This window comes from Pleurodeles waltl, chromosome 10, assembly GCF_031143425.1.
Source record: "Pleurodeles waltl isolate 20211129_DDA chromosome 10, aPleWal1.hap1.20221129, whole genome shotgun sequence".
Classification (NCBI taxonomy): domain Eukaryota; kingdom Metazoa; phylum Chordata; class Amphibia; order Caudata; family Salamandridae; genus Pleurodeles; species Pleurodeles waltl.
Window position 1 is genome coordinate 202,670,385 of NC_090449.1, and position 14,371 is coordinate 202,684,755.

A 14,371-nucleotide genomic window follows, 5' to 3' on the forward strand; every position below is an offset into this window, starting at 1 on the left:
TCATGTTTGCCCAGAACCTTTACTCACTCTTGTTAAGGAAACATGTTACTACGGACTCCGATGCCATTTGAACACCTTTTTTAGACCATCCACCAGAATTTACACATTTTTTGATGATATGGCATTTATTATTTCCTCCCAAATCCCAGTTTAGAAATGCCCCCTATTTCTTTTAACTCTGGCATACTATTCCACCTTTATATTACAATAATTTGTTTCAGCTGCAAAGTTTGTCTTAACTAGTTCATCTTTGTCTTTAGTGCCTGACATTGGCCATCAAACTATTTAGCTGTCTTAGAGGATAGTCTCTGCTCTCTATCTATGGTTCTGAATGTATTCTTAGTGAAACACTTTAAGCAGCTTACCACCTCTCCAATTATTTCAGAGTACTGTTCCCCAACTTTTTTTATATCTCCCCCCATTGTCTATAATCAGTGTACACTGAAAATGCGTAAGTAGTTTCAGATGTTTATCATCTATTCGCATAGTTGCCCTCCTAGGCAGCTCTATCTGCAGGTGTAATTCTGGTTTCTTTTTCATCATACTCAAATTCATTCCAACCTTTAACAGCAAATGATCACTACCCCTACCTTTAACAACTGAAAACCTTTAAAAATTATAAAATTCCAATGTATACATAATTAATATATTGGTCCTTCCAACACCCTAAGGTAAATGTTTGTTTGGCAGGTGAATTTGTTGTACAGTAACCATTAAGACATATGAATCCCCTTTAGAGAAGGAACTTCTGCATCTGTAGTCCCATCTGAGTGTTTACACATTTCGAGAATACAGCTTTAGGTGTCTAATATGCTCTTACCATAGTCCTTAGTGCCACATGTTCTTGCTTTGAACGAAGATTACAATAGCTCATTTGTACTATTACTGAGTGCATATATGTTACAAATAGAGGTTAAATCTGCTTCAAATGAATACATTTATTTCGCATTGTATTGCTTCTCCTTTAGTAAAATATGAATATTAATCACTATTTGTAGTATTGTATGTAGTGTTAAACAATATTGTAGGTTGTATTTTGTTGTGTTATTTTAATGTTGGGCTGTATCCTATGTTCTTTGGGGTGTTTGTACTATGTAGAGTGTAATTGTTGTGTATGGTATCTCCCAACTCTACCCGTGGCATTTAGATTCTTCCTTTGCTGAGACAGCATTCTGTGCTGGACAGTTGGAAGTGCTGGATGCTTGGGTTGTGGTTGGAGTTCCTTTTTTCCTCTTATGAAGTTTACTTGGAATAAAATACTGAAGACCACTTTGATTACGTGGATCAGATCTCATCTGTAACTCCTTTACCACATTTTGGTGACAATACCTGCGAAGGACCTCCGCTGCCAAAGGAACTCTAGCCTACCCTTGGCCTTGGGATTGTTCTTGTCACCTTCCTTTTTTCTGCTCCAAGGTATTTAAACCATTTCTTCGTCCACCTCATTTCCTCTTTACGTTTGCTATAGTCTTTTTATCTTTATTAGTGCTGCTCGCCTGTCTCCTCTCTCTTCTACTCTCTTCTTTCCTGTCCTACATTTCGTTTTAGCCTGTGCTATTTCATAATTTTTTTAAAAATATATATATATAATTTTCCGCCTTTTCTCACTCTTGTTAACATTATTCCTTCTACGGACAGCGCGCGCATCTTGCTTTGTACAAACGTGCGATCCGTGCGTGCTGTGTTTATATTGATATTGTCCCTCACGCGCATCTTCCTGTTGCTTGGCCGTCCGCACGTGTGGTATACAAGCAACGAGGGACAACTCTCCTGTGCGCGCGTTCAATTATCTACACGCAGCACGTTCAACACTGCACGCACTCTGTCTCGTGCTGTCAGAGTGAACGCTTCCCGTGCTTTGGAGTGCGCGTCCTACTCAACCTTAGCAGACGCGTTTCAAGTTTACTCCTCGAGCAAATACTTGCTCGTACATTCCTGTTCTACTCCTCGAGCAAAGTCTTGCTCGCTCATTATTTATTGTGAACAAATGTTCTTAAACTTTATGCATAAGAAATATAATAAAAGTTACTGTTTCTACCATTTCCATGTTACTTTTTTAACAGTACAACATTATGTTTATTAAAAGTAAACACTACTTCACTGCACAGTAACTATTTCATTTAATCATCATAATTTATTATGGTTATTTCATTACTATTTTCTCAACTCCTTTTGTGCACCGCTTTCTTTGCCTTCCGTCTGTTACCAGTGTCCCGTTGGTGTGCATTGTTTTTTCTTACTTTGCCCTTGATTCTGTTTACTTATATTCTAACTCCTTCTCCTTATTACTTTTCTACTTCTTTCTTTTTAAAAATGCAGAATATTTCTCCTCCTCCTTTCTTCCTGTCTGCTCCTGGTGATCCCACAATCCCTTGGCCAAAATGGAAAAAAGTTTTTTTAACCTATTTAAAGGTTTGCGGTAGCAATTTATCTATTGAAAGAAAAACATTGCTTCTTCAACATTGTTTGGGTGCGGAAGGACAAGAAATATTAGACACCTTACCCGCTGTGTCAAATCTAGATGGAGCTGTTGGAGATGCTCCTTTGAATGACTTTGAAGAAACTCTTTTTCGCCTTGACACACACTTCTTGCCTAAAGTATCAATCCTTTTACAAACATTCTATTTTGGGAAATGCAAACAGGTGGATGAAGAATCAATAGAAGATTATATAACGAAACTCCGTAAACTTGCTGCTCTTTACAATTTTTGAGCTAATATAGAAGAACGCATTCGGGACCAATTTATGTTAGAATGCAAATGTGATAAAATTAGAGATGCATTATGGTCCAAGAGTGATCCATCCCTCGATGAAGTATTGAAAGTTGCAAAACAAATTTAACATTCTCAATCCTACATTGAAACTTTAAAGAATTCTAAAGCTTCTTCTTCCTTAAACAAAATTGATTCAAAGCCTAAGAGCTCTTTCAACGTAAAGAACAAATCTAGAACAATTTGTTTCAGATGTGGTTCACCTTCTCATCTAGCAAACTGTAAAGACTGTCCAGCTATTCATACTGTCTGCAATAGATGCAAGAAAAAGGGCCACTTTGCTAAATACTGTAGATCCACAAATAAAAGTATTGTAAAAATTAATGAAGTAACCGATGACAACGAAGATCAAACATTTATTTTACAAATAGTCAATGACATTAACTGCATTTCCACCGTCCATTGCGAGTACCCAAATGATCTGGTAATGATAAATGGAATCTCTATCACCATGATGATGGACTCTGGTGCGAAACTGTCTCTGGTGTCCGTTAAAGATTTTATGAAATTTTTTGAAGGTAAAGTCGACTTACTGTTACCAGATGTTTTACCTTTTTCATACAGTGGCAAACCTATACAATTGAAAGGATATTTTAATGCAAGCATTAATTTCAAAGGGAATATGATTAGGGGAAAGATTTACGTTCCTGTCGTTGGAGATACTATTTTGAGTTGGCCCCATCAGAAGGAATTGGGAATCATCTTGAATCCTAATGCTGAGCCGCAGGTCCTTGTGCAAGAGGTTTCGGATCTAGAACGTCAATTATGGAATGAATTCCCAGACGTATTTAATTCCAGAGTGGGGTGTATAAAAGACTACAAACATCGGATTGTTTTGAAAAAGGATGCCCAACCTATGGCTTCTAAGGTGAGGAATATTCCTATAAGTTTAAAAGGAAAAGTGAAGCAGGAATTTCAAAGACTCAAGGACAGTGGAATTATTCAAGAGGTGGAAACAGCGCAATGGATAGCTCTCATAGTTGTAGCAACTAAACATTCTGGTGACATTAGACTATGGGGGTCATTCCGACCCCGGCGGGGATGCGGGAGCACCGCCAACAGGCTGGCGGTGCCCCGCAGGGCATTCTGACCGCGGCAGTTTGGCCGCGGTCAGACCAGGAAAACCGGCGGTCTCCCGCCGGTTTTCCGCCGCCATGGGGGATTCCGACCCCCTCACTGCCATCCTGTTCCTGGCGGCTCCGACCGCCAGGAACAGGATGGCGGTGAGGGGTGTCGTGGGGGCCCCTGCAGTGCCCATGCCAATGGCATGGGCACTGCAGGGGCCCCCGTAAGAGGGCCCCACTTTGTATTTCAGTGTCTGCTTTGCAGACACTGAAATACGCGACGGTTGCCACTGCACCCGTCGCACATACCCACTCCGCCGGCTCCATTCGGAGCCGGCTTCCTCGTGGGGAGGGGTTTCCCGCTGGGCTGGCGGGCGGCCGTCTGGCGGTCGCCCGCCAGCCCAGCGGGAAAGCCAGAATGGCCTCCGCGGTCTTTCGACCGCGGAGCAGCCATATGGCGGCTCCCTCCAGGCGGGCGGCTCCTGCCGCCCGCCGGGGTCTGAATGACCCCCTATGTGTTGATCTCCGTCAACTGAACAAACAAGTTGTTGAAGACGGATTTCCCCTGCCGAACATCAACGAGATGATAAGCTCATTAGGAGACGCAAAGATCTTTTCCACTCTCGACTTAACTTCGGCGTATCATCAAGTACAACTGACTGAGGACTCTAAACTTCTCACATCATTTATTACCCCCTTTGGCGTTTTTTAATTCAATTGTATGCATTTTGGGTTGTGCTCAGCAGCAGCTGTGTTTCAAAGATTAATGCAAGATATTTTAGGGGGGTTGGAGGGAGTGTGTTTCTTCCAAGATGATGTGCTTGTCTTCACTAACACTCATGAAGACCATATGAAGAAATTGAGAGATGTACTTTCATTGTTCAGATCTAAAGACATTACACTGAAAAAAGAAAAGTGTAAATTTGTTCGGTCTGAAATAACGTATTTAGGACATGTTATTTCAGGTGATGGTGTTAAGCCGAAAAATGATTTAATACGCACTATTATAGAATTGTCCACGCCAATATGTAAGAAAGATATTCAGGTGTTCTTGGGCATGGCAGAATTTTATGCCAGGTACATTCCCAATTTTGCTAAAAGGTCCAGCTCCATTAGATCATTACTCAGAAAGGGCACTGAGTTTAATTGGTCTGCTAATTGTGAGTTGGAATTTCAAGACCTTAAGAAAGCGCTTGCTTCTGCGCAATCACTTAGTAGTTTCCAACCTGGTCTTCCATGTCATCTTATTACTGATGCTTCAGATAAAGGTTTAGGTTGTGTGTTGAAACAACTAAAGAATGGGACTGAGACTACTATTGCTTTTGCATCTCGCACTCTACGTGGTGCTGAATTCAATTATTCTACTATCGAGAAAGAGGCATTAGCAATTTATTGGGAAATTAAGAAATTCAGACAATTTCTTTGGGGTATATGTTTCGAAGTACGATCCGATCATAAACCCCTGCAAGAGACCTTTGGAAAGAAAGGTCTGGATAATATATCTTCCCGCATCTGCAAGTGGGTAGTTGGGCTCCAAGATTACCAGTTTACGGTGAAACATGTTCCAGGGTGTGACAACAAAACGGCAGATGGTTTGTCTAGGTTAGCTTCTGATAATGTGTTTGATGATTATGATTGCTCATTGTGGTGGACGGATGAGAAAGTACAAGTTTGTGCCATTACTGACGGGTGTGTTTCAGAACGTGAGTGGCGTGAAGAATTAAGTAAAGATCAAGATCTCTCTAAAGTGATAAGCTTGCTGGGGTCAGGAAAATTTAAGAATGGCCGTGATGTTTCTATTTCTCCTAACAAGAAGGTGTGGGATGAGTTGTGGTTACATGAAGGGCTGTTGCTAAGATGTAACAAACTTGTAACTCCGTCTTCTCTGCATGAACATCTTCTTGATCTCTCACATTCAGGCCATCTTGGTATCAGCAAAACTAAAGAAAGGATGAGGGGGTCATATTGGTGGCCCGGTATGGACATTGCTTTGGAAAGAAGAGTCAGAGAATGTATTGAATGCTCTTTGGCAGACAAGGCGCTTAAGGTGAGGACTCAGCTGTTGATACTTAAAGAAATTCCCAGTGAAGGTTGGGAAGAGGTTGCTATTGACATTATGGGACCCATTTCATCAGGCTCATGTTCTAAGTATGTTATAGTGCTAATGGATATGCTTTCTCGCTGTCCGGAAGTCTTGATAGTTTCTGAGGTAACTTCGAAGGTGGTTATAGACTTTCTTTCCAAAGTTTTCAGCAGAGAGGGAAACCATGGAACGATTTTGTCTGACAATGGAGTCCAGTTCACCTCAAAATATATGCGTGATTTCCTTTCCTCTAGAGGTATAGTACACAAAAGATGTGCACTTTATCATCCAGAAACCAATGGCATGGTAGAACGCTTCAATAGAACATTGAAAGAAACCATACAATTTGCTAAGGTTAATGGGGTTCGTTGGGAGAGTCTAGTGGAGGCAAAGGTTGAAGAGTACAGGTTCACTCCTCATTCTAGCACGGACCAGACTCCTTTTGTATTGTGTAGGAAGTGTGTGCCATATACCAAGATCAGTCCTCCCTGGCTTAAAAAACATCTTTCTTTTAATGTGGATGAAGAAACTATCAAAAGAAATGCTAAAGAAAAAGATAGGTATCACCAACGAAAAAGAAAGGAAATCTATGATGTTCGTAAATCAGTGAAAAAGTGTACTGTACGTGCAGGTGATAGAGTTAAAATTAAATTGCCTGGTAGACACAGGTCTAACACTTCTCATTTCAGTCCGATACATGAAGTTGTTAAAGTGTTTAATGGAGCTGTCAAACTTGATGATGGATGTGCCTGGAATTTGAATAGGATTGTTGTCATATAGTTTGTGGGGACGGGGGTGGTGTAGTATTGTATGTAGTGTTAAACAATATTGTAGGTTGTATTTTGTTGTGTTATTTTAATGTTGGGCTGTATCCTATGTTCTTTGGGGTGTTTGTACTATGTAGAGTGTAATTGTTGTGTATGGTATCTCCCAACTCTACCCTTGGCATTAAGATTCTTCCTTTGCTGAGACAGCATTCTGTGCTGGACAGTTGGAAGTGCTGGACGCTTGGGTTGCGGTTGGAGTTCCTTTTTTCCTCTTATGAAGTTTACTTGTAATAAAATACTGAAGACCACTTTGATTGCGTGGATCAGATCTCATCGGTAACTCCTTTACCACATTATTATTGTATCAAGTTTTCAAGAGTTTGTATTCAGGGTAATATGAGTTGCTTGCAGCCAGTCACTGTTGGTATATATATTTCCTGCCCATGTGCAAATTTGGTAGAGAGCAAGGTAATTAAACATCCTGACATTCACCATGTACCCAATGATCTTACTTGAGAGCTAATTTGTGAAAAGCCATCAAAAGTCAGTACTCACTAGACACCCAGGTCTGCCGTAAGCAGATAATCACATTTTTCTTTGACATACTATTAAGAGATTCAGTATTCAACAATTTTGATAAACCATGTACATTCCATGAGGAGACCCTTATTTATCCGATGGCCATTCTTCCAAATCAACATCACTCAAACTTGGATTCACTACATTCCAATTTGATCTCAAATATGGGAATGTATATTCATTTTGTATAACTGAATCCTCCCATACCATTTGTGATTTAGTGAAAGTTACTTGTAAATGTTGATTTCCTTAACACCACTGAAAGTCCTTGACATTCCCAAACGTTCTTATAAAAGAACTGCTTAATTTGGCTACATTAACTCTGCAGGATTATTTAAACATGGGTTTTCATTTACTCTAGTCAGTAATTTGTCTGGGTTCATTTTTCAAAGCTCTGAATTATATTTTTCTCCACCACCCAGGATCACAGTTCTACTTTTGACACGTCTTTCCCTTCTGTATTAACAATAAACCCCACTTGCTTAAGATCTCTAGTAGTCACTGCATAAAGACAGCAGCATTCTTTAAACGCTCCTAGTAGGTGCAGTCTATTTAGGGGTGTCCATTTTCTAAAATGTTTACCTCATTTTAGGGTGTTAAAGAAAAGTAGCAGTGTACTCTTTGTGCACAATACTCTAGACTTAGCTGAGTCATCCTTCTGTGGCAACCTAATTTTTTGTTGTTTAGTTCCCTTTTCATTTGAGAAACTGTTAGACCACGCTCTGAGGGGGGCGCTGCTTTACCGCTGCTTTACCTTTTCTAGTTCCTTGACAGAGACATGTTCTATCACAGTAGCCTGAACCTACTGGGCCTGTCTCTGTCATTCTTTTCACCAACTTTCCTTTACTCTTTGTGGGGGAAATCATCCTTTTTTGCCTGATCACCCCCAAGCGTTTAGACTGATACTGGTGATACTAGTGGTTACTGACTCTGACTGTGCCCTGGGCATTGTTAACCAGTCCCAGGGCCAGTGGACTGTGTAAAAGTGCATATGTAAATTAAGCATATTTATAACGCCTCTGACAGCCTAGCTATAAGTCCCTAATATAGTAGGGCATGTAGGTTTATGGACCCCAGGATAGATAGGGCACCCCTGGATGCACTGCTGTGGTCCCTGGTCTCATTTAAAAGGCAGGTCTCCATTGCTGGCTGCTTTAAGTTAAGGTTAACCCCCAAATTCGACTTTGGAATTAAAAGTACTTGTAAAGCCCTAAACTACCTTATTTTTACATACAAGTCACCCCTAAGGTCTGCCCGAAGTGCCCCCAGGGTTGAGTGCAGTGTAAATATAAGCCGGCACTTTATAAAAGATGTTTTAAAAGCCCTGGGGAGGGAAAAACAGTAAAATTTGTTTTTCCCCATTGTATTCTTTTTGCCCCGTAGGCTAACATGGAGAGACTTTATTTTAAAATAATAAAGTCTTATTTTTAATAGAGATGAGCTAGATATAGCACGTTTGGTACCAAAAAATGTTATAATAAATCTCATAAATTGCCAGTGTTGAATTTAAAATAACCAGCACAGGAAAAGAGTTTTAGAACTCTTTCTGAAAGTAACCAAATTCAGCCCTGTAGTGCCCTTTTCTGATAGGTCAGCCTCTGGTAGCATGAGCCAGGCTGCCCTGATGAGGTGTGAACTGCCCTAGGCTGAAATGAAGGAAGCATCTGGTGAAAGGAGAACTGCTACAGCAAATGGCAGAACAGGATGGAGAAGAGTAGTCAAACTGGTCTTCAAAGGAGTTAAAGCCACTTGGGCCAGAACCTGGACCACCCCCATTCCCTGCAGTCCCGGACAGCTAGGAGCCCTCTGATTAGATTAGGAGAGGGGCTGGAAAGGGGTGTGTTAAGGGAAAACACAGCCATACCAGTGGCTGAACTCAGCTAGATCTAAACTCTAAGACTGAAATGTTGCCATCTTGAATTTTTGAAGAATGTTGCGTCCTGAGATAGATTTTTGCCACACTTCCCAGGAAGTGGTCACTCAAGAGGGTGGTGGCCTGTACTCTATTAGACAGGAGCACCAATATGCTTCTCACCCCCAGGAGCAAGGATAAATATGGCAGAGCAGCCCCACAATTCAGATCCCTGCTGGAAGAAAATACTGGAAGAAGGAGGACTGCCCTGATGGACCCCTGGCCTGCACCTGGATAGTGCACTCACAAGGACTGCACCAGCTGCACACCTTGGGCTTCCACAACAATAGGACTTTGCCTTGCCTCTGCATCTCCAGGAGTGGACTCACTGTAAGCAACAGATACAAAGGAGCTAACAAGTCCTGCAAGAATAACCCAGATGCCCAGTGTCCAGTGGCCATTTGAGGATTCTGACCAGGTGCATTCGGGGAACAGAAGTCCCAACTTCCAAGGAGCAACTCAAAGCTTCTAAAACCTTGGAGCAAGTTGGTGGACTCTTTGAGGACCCAAAACGTACTTCTGGAAGAAGATCGAGAGTTTGGAGCAATTATGAATAAAAGCTCCATAAATGGACCGACCCCATGTCGTGAGTCAAACCGGCCACCGTGAAATGCGACCCGGTCTGTATTTCAGGTTTGTCCCGCTGAAAAGCTCCGGAACCCCAGACTTCCAGGATTTGACCGGGGGTTTGCGGAAAGGCAATCCAACGATGTTGCACTGAAATTGGCTTTCTGAGGAGGACCATCCGACTTCAGGAAAGAAAAGCTCCGCAAATGTTTCTAAGTGCGAAGGTAAATGTTTGACCGAGGCCCCTCGCACTGTGTATCCAGAAGGGCTCTGTTGCGGTCAGTCTCAACTTCTGACATTGCCCCAGTCGAAGAAAATCTCTGAGAAATTTTTTAACTGTGAAGGTAAAACTTTAACCGATGCCCCCTGCTCAGTGTATCGGAGCAGGGCTCCATTGCGGTCTGCCTCAACCTTTGACTTTGCCCCAGTAAGTGTGACCAGATGTTCCCGGTTGGCACTTTTGGTTTTTAGGTGCTAAAAAACATTTTTTTTTTCATTTAATCTTTGAAAGTGCATATCTCCAGTTTTCTACTTTGGAGTTTTGTCATCTTGTTGTCATTTTAAAGATAAAAATATTTAATATTTTTATAAATTGGTGTTGGATTTTTGTTGTGTGCAGTGTTTCACTTATTTACTGTTTTGTTTTTATTAAATGCTTTACACACCTGTCTCCTAACTTAAGCCTAACTGCTTGTGGGCCAAGCTACCAAGAGTTGAGCAAGAATTAACTTATTGAGACCTTGACTGGACCTAGTGGGGGTTTGTGGCCTATGGCTAACTGTAGGTAAGTGTCTGTCCTTACCAATAATCCACTTTCCAACATTTGTGGTGCACAGTGGTGGGATCCAGTACTTGTATTTGATATCACAATACATTTTTAAGTGAAGCAAATTAAAAATCCTTTAAATTGTCCTAGTGCAAAAAAAAAAAAAATTTTTTAATTTGGACTAATTTCAATTGAATATTTTTTGTGATTTTTCTAAATTCCTGACGAGCAAAGAGATGGTGGCAGCCAAGTAGACTTTGAGGTGTCTAGGGGTGGTGGGTTTTGCCTCAGACTACCCAAGGGGACTGTTCCTAGCTATCAAGAGGGGGACGATATAGGCAAGTGTCTAACACCCTTTGAGAGGGCTCTCAAGATGAGGAAGGTTAGACCTCAGTACTGGGCCTCTCTCATATGGGAGATGATTCCAGTATCTGGGAGGGATAGGCTCCTGACCCTAGGGGAGGATGAGACAGAGTCCTATCCCAACAGGAAGAAATGCCTCGCCCAGAAGTTTGGTCTCACTCCAGAGCAATACAGGATGAAGTTCAGGGATACCCAGAAGGTCAATACCCAGGCTGGGTTGACTTTGTGGATACCGCTGCAAAGGGCTGGATACAGGGTATTAAGGTAAGTCATCAAACAATAGCAAAAGAAGGGGGGCTAAAATGGCGGGAGATTCGGAAACTGCGTTCCTAGTCCTGTGTATACTGCTCCCGATAAACGTATAAATCAAAAAGATATACACAGTTCCATTACAAAAAGGTATGTACCTATAAATCGCAGGTCTCTGGAAATCAAAATCTTTGGAGTAAGAGCCCTCACTCACCATTCTGTGACATGCTTCATCATAGGGCTATGCTCCTCGTCAGGCCGGCACTGCAATGCCTGACGGGCCCCACGAGGGGGCTCTTTGCCGGAGATCTTTTGCAAGTAATAACAAGCCGGTCAAAATGAGTGCTGATCTAGGATTGGCATGAAAAAGAAAAGCAGTTAAAAATTACTAGAGGTAAAACATATTTTAATAAGATGTGTGACCTCTGACATAATTAAAAACAAGAGTTGCAAAAGATCTCCGGCAAAGAGCCCCCTCGTGGGGCCGTCAGGCATTGCAGTGCCAGCCTGACGAGGAGCATAGACCTATGATGAAACATGTCATTGAATGGTGAGTGAGGGCTCTTACTCCAAAGATTTTGATTTCCAGAGACCTATTAAGGTAAGTACCTATGAGGGGCTTTACAATTTAATCATGAAGGAGCACTTTTTGACAGATTGTGTCTCAGAGAAGTTACACCAGTATCTGGTAGACTCTAAGTTGTCCAACCCAGAGACCTGGGGGAGGCAGCTGATGAATGGTTAAGAACCATGGTTTTCAACAAACCCCCAGGAGGCGATCGGAAAAAAGGAGGACAGAGTCCTTCCCAGGGAAAGCCAAAGGGAAGGAAGATAACAAATCCAAAGAGTCCTCACAAGAGTACCCAAAACCTGCACAGGGAGACGGAGCCCCGAGCCACGCCACTTCCAAGGGGAGGAGTCTCAGGGGAAGCATTACAACCCTGCAAGGATGTTCCAGGAACCTGCAAAGGCAGGGAAGTATTTTGAGTGCCACCAACCAAGACACAGAAGAGGAGATACTGTCTGCTCCAAGAGGCCCCCCACTGGTGGGAAGCCCCATGGGATTGCTAGTTTTGGGGCTCGGTTGGAAGTTGGCCCAGGGATGGGGTCAGGATATACAGAGGTCACCTTAGTGTCCGTGGGAGGGGGGGGGATGTTGCAGCCCTGGCCACCTTACCTCCAAGCATGGATAAGTACAGGCAGATTCCTAAAGTCAATGGGACAGAAGTAGAGGCTCTGAGAGATACAAGAGCCAGTGTGACTGTGGTCAAAGAGAAACTGGTTTCTCCAGAGCAGGCCATACCTGGTGTATTCCATTAGATGACTTATGTAGACAGCAGAACCAAGCTCCATTCCATGACCATGGTGAGCTTGGAACGGGGAGGTGTGACTGGCTCTAAGAAGGTAGTTGTAGCTTCTGCCCTCCCAGTAGAGTGCCTACTGGGAAATGATCTTGAAGCATCTGAATGGTCAGAGGTGGCGAGAAGGGTCCATGTACAGATGCTGGACCTCCATGAATGGGTGTGTGCTGTGGCCAAGTCACAGGCTGCACAGCAGGGAAGTGCTGAACACTTGGTCCCTGGAACAATGGGCCAGGCCTCCAGAAGCAAGAGAAAGAGCACAGGGTCTGGCTTGCCAGCCCAAGAAATTACAGAGGTGCAGCAGGAATCCAATCCTAAGAGGGAGGATCTAACCTCTGAGGGAGAGACCCCACCACTGCAAATCCTGCCTGACTTGGCAGAATTGCAAGGGGCGCATGGACCCACCAGAGAAGACTGGTGCCAGGGGCAAAAAGAGTGTCCCACTCTTGAAGACCTGAGGCAGACTGCCTCCAGGTAAGAGCGGGATGATGTCAGTGGATCTCACAGGGTTTACTGGGAGGATGGAGTCCTCTATACTGAGGCAAGGGACCCCAAACCAGGGGCAAACAGGAGAGTGGTGGTTGCCAACAAGTACAGGGAATTCCTCCTCACCTTAAGCCATGACATCCCCTTGGCAGGACGTTTGGGGCAGACCAAGACCTGGAATATGCTGGTCAACCATTTCTATTGGCCCAACATGTCAGCAAAAGTAAAGGAGTTCTGTAGCTCCTATGGGACCTGTCAGGCCAGTGGCAAGACAGGGGGGGCAATTCAAAGGTTCCATTAATACCACTGCCATTGGTTGGGAATCCCTTTGAGGGGGTGGGGATTGATATTATTGGTCCCCTAGACCCACCAACTGCCTCAACCAATAGATACGTTTTGGTGGTAGTGGACCAATCCACCAGGTTTCCAGAGGCAACATCCCTCAGGACAGTCACTTCTCCCACAGTGGTGAGGGCCCTACTAGGTGTGTTCACCAGAGTGAGTTTCCCCAAAGAGGTGGTCTCAGATAGGGCACAAACTTTATGTCTGCCTATCTGAAGGCGCTGCGAGGTGACTGTGATGTTACTTATAAGTTTATCACCCCATATCATCCCCAGACTAATGATCTGGTGGAAAGATTTAACAGGGCCATGAAGGGTATGATAATGGGTTTGGCTGACTAACTCAGGAGGAAATGGGATGTTCTCCTACCATGCCTGTTGTTTGCTGACAGGGAGGTACCCCAAAAAGGGGTGGGCTTCAGTCTCTCTGAGTTACTGTTTGGGCACTCTGTAAGAGGCCCATGGTGTTTTTGGTGAGAGAGTCGTGGGAGAAGCCTCTCTTGAAGTCTAAGCAGAATGTGCTTGACTATGTGCTGGGTGTGCAGTCTTGGATGGCAGAGTACACGAAGAAGGCAACCAGCAACCTGGAGGCCAGCCAAGAGCTCATCAAGCTCTGACATGACCAGCTGGCTACTATGCCGGACTACCATCCAGGTCAGTTGGTGTGGGTTTTGGAGCCTCCAGCTCCCAGGGCCCTCCAGCCCAAGTGGACTGGGCCCTATCCCATTCTAGAGAAAAAGGGTGAGGTCACCTATCTGGTGGACCTTGGCACCCCCAGGTCCACACTGGATCCTGCATGTCAACAGACTTAAACCCCACCAAGACAGGGCAGACATGATCATGCTTAATAGTCAAAGATGAGGGAAAGGAGGAGAAAAGTGAGAATCTGCCAGACCTCTTCTCTACCAATGTGCAAGATGGGTCAGAGGAGAGAGTGGTACTCTCCCCAAGCTGACAGCACAGCAGAAAAAAGACTGCACACAAATGTTGGAGTGAGTCTCTGGGGTGTTCTCCCTGACCCCTGGGCTCACCGTTTAGTGTGTCCAATACATTGATACAGGT

The 14,371-nt window shown here is 43.5% G+C and overlaps 1 protein-coding gene across 2 annotated transcripts in view; it reads right to left on the reverse strand.

The window, feature by feature from the left end:
- SNX29 (sorting nexin 29) overlaps positions 1 to 14,371 on the reverse strand; it is a 1,353,458-nt gene that overhangs the window by 748,095 nt on the left and 590,992 nt on the right. The gene's annotated exons all lie outside the window — the stretch shown is intronic.